Genomic DNA, 6,817 nt, shown 5'->3' with positions numbered 1-6,817 from the left:
TTTTCCTAATGCATTGGGAATGTCTTGCTGTTCAGTCTGTGTATTAGTTTTGTGTCAACTTTCCAAAGTTTTGTGATGGACATCAATCAAGCAAGACGTGAGAGGACTGAAATAATTGTTTTGGGATTGAATATGGAGTGGGACTGGTCTATTCTATTTGTCGGAACATGCACTGGTAAAGAAATTGCTGCTATGTTTTTCTGAACGCGGTAAGTCGTTATGAGTTGGTAGAAAGTTGGTTTCTGTCGTGCTTTCGGATTTGTTTTTACATGCTTAACGAGCGTTATTAGTTGGCATTAGAACTTAAAGGCTGTTTATATGGTCTTCATTTAATCTAGTTGACTTTCTTCTCTATGGATGAAATTAATCTTGATACTGATCAGTGCCATGCATGTACGTGTTCACTGCTTGGAAGGTTGGAAAGAATAGCAATATTGTGATTTATTGCTATTCAGATGGATCTATTTTCTGTTTATCTTCTACTTAGTGGCCTCATCTTTTCCAAAAGCTTGTTTATTATAGCATGATATCTATTCGGTTTTGGTTTACTCCAATAATGTTGCTGTCCATTGTCCTGTTTAAATGGAATAGCTATTTTAAATGATCTGGTCTGATCAAGGGTAAAATATCTACTTACCGCACGGTTCACATGGGGATAGCTTTTGTCGTCTAGTTAGGCTCCACAGTATCCATGAATCACATGAAGACATTATGAAATAATGGCAGGAGTAGCTTTTATTGATTAAATAGGCACTATACTCGCCATGAATCATGCTAGATGTTGTGAAAAATACTGCAGAAAGAATGTTGTGGCATTAAATGCTCTTCAATGGCTAGCAATGAGCAGATAATCTTTCATTAACATCTCCACTTACTATAGGTATCTCTTTTTATTCGTTGCTAACGCCAATGTCATGTACCTCCTTTTTTGACCGCCATGGATTTCTTGCATAGTATCATTGTGGAATTTAACCGAGACCCCCAATACCAACCTTTGTACGGGTTTTCCAGAACTCCAAGAATGATATTAATGGCCCTGGCACTTATTAACGGACATAATGGTCACATAATTTCTTACTGTTTAGCGAGCTGGGGAGATAATAGTCATTCTATGGTTCTCTGTTCAATCTGGGCTTTCATCTTTTTGGCTGCTACTGGTACTTTCGTCTTATGGAATTGTCACTTTCATGTACAGGCAATATGGTTTTTTCGATCAAGTTTTCTTCTTCTAGCTAGTGCAAGGATAAGTAAGTTTGATGCCATTAAAATGACTTGCTGCCCCTGTAGGAGATTTAGCTTTCAATTTCTTGGAAAGTTTGAATATAGAGTATGCTGAAGCTGCATGTTCCGTTAACATGCTCAATTGGCTTCTTAATGCATTTTATCCTCTATAGATTTCATACATGTACCTGTAGCTGTTGATGCTGCCCTCACCTAAAATGAAGTATGTTTTTTGTCGGAAACTGCGTCTACATCATTTCAATGCTTTAGGGAGTGTCCATCTGCTAATAATTTTACCCTGCTTCTGAAATTTTTGTTGGGATAGGTAGTAGTAGTCTATCTCTACTATTCCAGGATGAACTGTTGGTGTCGACTTACAGCATATGTTGCAACTCTATGATTTACTTCTGAAGCAAATGTCATTTTTTTTTCCGGCATATGTTGTTACATCGCGACTCTTGAGGTATGTAAACCTTGAGCTGTGCAAATGATAACTTGTTTGCCGATTAATCAACTGTCTTTCATTGATTCTGTCACCTTGTTGTATCTTGAGTCCTTTACACCTCACCTCAAAGTAGGAATGTTTCTGCAGTTATTGTCCTATGATATTCCTAGTCTAGACTTTGGCTACATGTATGAACATTCTGATCGTTGTGAAAGATGGAATGCTCCCACTCGTGCCGTTTTCTCCTCATAGTTTCTATAACTGAGGTTGGTATGGTATTTGGAACATAATATCTGGTAGATTGTTGGATCTCTTAAAGGTTGATTTTTGTTTTCCTTTTGTATTGTATAACAAATTTATCGAGAGTCAAGTGTCATGGGTCGATCGATCTAGCGTTCTCGCATCCGTGCGGCCTTAGGAATTTCTTCCCAAGTAAACCTTCCCACACTCACAAGAACTTTAGAAAGAGAAACTCTAGAGAGAGAAGCTCCGAAGCTTCTTGAAAATGAGAGATGATCAAATGAGGGGGAGGAGATCCCATAATATACAAAGTATCGGGCTGATCGTATCCGTAGATCTCACCTCGATCTCAACGGTCGAGATCGTACTCCCCCAATTACCCCACCTACCGCATTTATTACGGAAGGGTACAATTACCGTATCGCCCGCCCCCAGGAGTATTTTAGAAGATATCAAGAAAACCCTAGTACTAGAACACTCGGGGCCTACCTTCTCGTCCAAGGGTCGGTCACGGTCCATCGTCCAGAAAACCTCAGGAACGATTCAATTCTTCGGGCCGTGACACAAGACTCTGATCTTGAGGTACAGCTTTTTCATGAATGTCAATGTCCTTGCTGGTCTCCGACAATTATCATCAGTGAGAGCAGTAGATAATAATGGTCTCCTCTCAGTGCTTATTTCTGGACATTCCTTTGTGCATTCATGTCAAGTACTGGCGCAAACTACATACGAGCCAGGTGAAACACGGAGCATTTCATATGTTAGCGATATCTTCGTTAATTTATGGTTGAAATTTGAACTTCTCATGCATGGACATGGAGGAAATCCAATTGTTATTCACTCGAAAACCGGCACGTAGCTTATCCTCAACTTTAGTCGGATGTGTGGCCTTTCCTTTTGCTCCATCAACAACTTAGTCTGGTTTTTCTCGTACACGCTAAGTGCTATCGGATACCCATCCGGCTAAGCGTGTGATCAGTATCATAATAAGCACCGTGATCACTGACGTGCATGAAAATGTTAAATTAGAACGGGGAAGGGGGTGGAGGTGGGGCTTGTTGCAGTTTTCTTGGTTAGCCATTCTTGCAAGCGATTTAATTTTGAACGGGGAGGAAAGTTTACATTCGCCATAGCAGTGGGATTCTCGTTTTTCTTAGAAAGTTGAACCCGTTCTCGACACGAAAATCTTCGGTTATTTCATTTGGTCATTTATTGGACGGGAAAATTAGGGATCGACCCGATCCCTAAACAAAAATATCATTTACATAGTTTGCTTTCACATTTCATTTAGGCATGAGTCGCACGTGCCGATCCCGTGGCCTTTCTATGATGTCACGAACAAGCGCACGTAAGATTGGAGCCCTTAGATTGAATGGAATAGAAGAGTGAGAGCGCAATTAGCCTAGTAGTGGTACTCGGTTGGGCAATAATTCTGTGCCGAGGCAATGAAGGTGTTCGTTCTCCTCTTGAACTGCTCAAAGAACTTAACAAACTTGATCTTCTCACCTCCGATTTCGTGGGTCTCTTGACATGTCGTTCTCATCGGTGGATTTCGTTTTTTTTTTGGTCGAACATCTGAGGGGTTCAGACGGCTATAAATAAAGAGGAGTCTGACCCAAGGAGAGGGGAGGAAAAAAAAAAAAAAGCGAAGAGAGAGAGAGAGAGCGAATTTGTCTTCATCCGTGAGAGAATCACCGATCGCGTGCCACTCGTGCGCCCGTGACTCCTCCGACGGACACCATTGGTTCAGGGGAAATTTCCACCAAGGTGCCAGTCCTCCCGACGATCTCCAGGCGTGCCGAGGTTCTGCTCCGATAGGGCGGCGCCACGTCTGTCGAAAGGAATCCCCGACATCCTCTCGACAGCTCGCAATCTCCAGCGCCTCGCTGCCATCCGACCACAATCCAGCTCGTCTCGGTAGCGTCGGCGTGCTTCCAAGCAGCGTAAGGGAGTTGTCGGTGCCCCTCCCGCAGTATAGGCGTACCCACAAGTTCTCCGGCGTTCATCACTCTCCAGCGTCTCTCGGTTTTCCTGGTGCCCAGTAGTTACCGCCACGTTCCGTCGGCTCGTGTTACGGTCATCGTCAAAAGGGCAACTATTGCGGTCTTTCTAAGTTCGTTATTGCTCGTCGGTATTATTCGGTGTTATTGTTTCAGGCATGATTATTTCCATCCTTAAACCAGTTTGATCGCGTTTGCCGTGATGGTATTGAACTGACTTAACTCACATCTTTGGAGGGCACAATTGATGTTCGTGATTTAGTCAAACCAGCCAATGTTTTTGACACCTTGGCCATTTCACTGAGTCTTGATTGTTCCATGGCTTTAGTTTAAGATATATTAGGGCATTGGGCCTTTGGGCCCAAAGGTCGGATCCTTAATATCGTCTCATGTACTATTCGTGTTTTTACTATAAGTTCTTCTATGCAGTGATTGGTTAAATAAATTTTGCGTGTATTAAAACAGTGTCTTTCCAAGTTTTTCTAAATTAAGTGATGTGATGTTTGACCATTGTCGATGACCTATCTTTCGAAGTTGTTATACTCATCATCCATTTTTTTTTCTCTCTAATTCAGGTAATATTGTCACCGCGAGGCGACGTTGTCGCGTTACGAATGGGTCGCAAAGGCATGAACAAGCGAATTGCGAGTCTCCAAAATCAAGTCGACGAGTTGCGTTCTACGGTAGCTCATCTCATTAAGCAAAAGTGCCACCACGACATGGATGTGTCGTCTTCGAAGGAAACCTTTGATCCGAAGAAGGGAGATGTGACGGAGCTCGATGCTACGCTGAAAAGACCAGTGGTGTGTCTGCAGGCAAAATATCTGACCAAAACGCGGTGGGTTCGTCTCACCCTGGCAAGGTTAAAAGCTCCTAAAAGATTTGAGGTGCCTGACTTTTACAAATATGATGGCACGACCTGCCCGAAGGCGCATCTGCAATATTATCGCATCAAAATGGCACAATACGCCGATCAAGCACAGCTATTGATGCGAACCTTCCACGAGAGTCTCACCGGGCCTCCGTTCTGATGAAGAGTTGGGATGAGGTATCTTGTGCATTCCTCCGGCAATACCATTCCAACATAGAAGCTGCGTTGTCTCATGAGGGTTTGGCCCGCACCAAAAAGCAGCCGACGGAGTCTTTCAAAGCATTTTTGAAGAGATGGGAAGCTTCAGCTGCGCAAGTTCTTCCTCAGTTGACTGAATTGGAAATGATGAAGCTGTTCGTACAAGCTATGCCCTATTCGCTCCGCTTCCAGATGCGAGGAATGAGCTTTGATTCCTTCAACAAGTTGATCCTTGCATGCGAGCACACTGAATATTCATACAAACACTCGAACGAAGTCCCGAGGACGAAAGGATCAATGACTCACGCCCTAGTTTAAAGCACTACGCCACAGTTTTAAGCACTAATCTCATCTGAAGATTCGACTTTTTCTTGCTCTTAGAAGACCAGGGGCATATTTGATCGTTCGCACACTCCTCTGCGTAGGGAGTATTTATCGCTTTCTAGGATTTCAATTATCGTTTATGCTTTCATTCTTAAGACTTGATTCCTTTAATTACTCTTTCAATAATGTAATTTATTTGATTCAATCAACAAAAGAGGATGTCGGATTGGCTGATTAAATTTGCAGTAGTTTGAAAGTTACTTTTCTAACAAAACATACTATATACATGGATATACATCATCGATAGTTGATACACCGAAACTTACGGTTCTAACATAGAAAGATACCAATCACAATGAATGGGCTCTTATCATCATTACTTGATTCACTGATGATTACTTTTCCATATGAAAATCATCTTCTTGTATAGATTAAATCAATCATTAATAATAAGTTGAAAGTAATTATGTATTGTAGAATGCTAATGACTGAGCCAACGTACGAAGAGCCTGACCATCACGGTTGGATGTTCTTTATCCTGATTACTGTTGCCAGATCAATGTGTGGTACAGATTTTCATTCTAACCCTCCCAGAATATTCATGTAATCAATATGCAGCAAACCTAATCCTGTGTATAACGATATTGTTCCGATTGCCGTACGTTGTTTTCTCTTTCTCGTTGCCTTTTTAATGAAACACGAAAAGAAGAAAACAATCAAACTAAAGCCACAAATTACAAGCGTGTCAAGCTCATATCAAGCGAGCGCAGAGAGTACGGAGATAGAAAGGCATTCGACAAAACGACATTACTGGTGAAGCGTGACCCTCTCCTTGATTATGGACGTTCATGAAAACGAGGTCACCTTTGTGAACCCTAGTTATTACCTTCTCAAATTTGTTCATGGACATGGTGAATGATTCGATTTTTTTTGCTTTGTTTCTTTTATCACATTGCCTGAGTTTAAATTCATATGAGCCGTGTGTTCGGATTGTTTAGCACTTCAAGGTTTTTTCCTAAATTTTCTAAGATAATCCGAGTCAATTGAACAAAGTGATCTTCTTGTACACTTTCGGCAATGGATTGGGTGATGGTCTTCCATCCTAAGGAGAGATGCGTTCGTGCGTTTTGTCAAAGCTGTGGTCTCTAGAAATTCAATAGTTTTAATAACTAAAGTCTTGTAGCAATCCATCGATGCCATATTAAAGCATCAAATCCAACTTCAAATTAAAAGTTAATCGATTCTAATATGCCTTAAGCAGTCTCAAGGACTTTGTAAGATTCGAATTGCGTAAACAAAAGAGTGGACCATTAATTGAAAACAAATAAGGAAATTGCGAGGATCTTTTGTTGAATTAGGAAAAGAGCTGGCTTTAATTTTGTGGGTGCATGCTTGCTTGATGATTGGATTTGAACAATAAACTTCTCAATGGAAAATCATGAAGTGCATAGAGAACGTAAAAAGCTTACAGGACTTGACTGGAAGATTTTATAATTAAAGACAAATAACTAAACCTAG

The sequence above is a fragment of the Syzygium oleosum genome, unplaced genomic scaffold (genome assembly GCF_021117445.2).
Source record: "Syzygium oleosum isolate NSW1041296 unplaced genomic scaffold, Sole_v2.1 Sole_v2.47, whole genome shotgun sequence".
NCBI lineage: Eukaryota > Viridiplantae > Streptophyta > Magnoliopsida > Myrtales > Myrtaceae > Syzygium > Syzygium oleosum.
The sequence above is the reverse complement of the archived record's forward strand: the minus strand, read 5'-3'. Positions refer to the sequence as shown.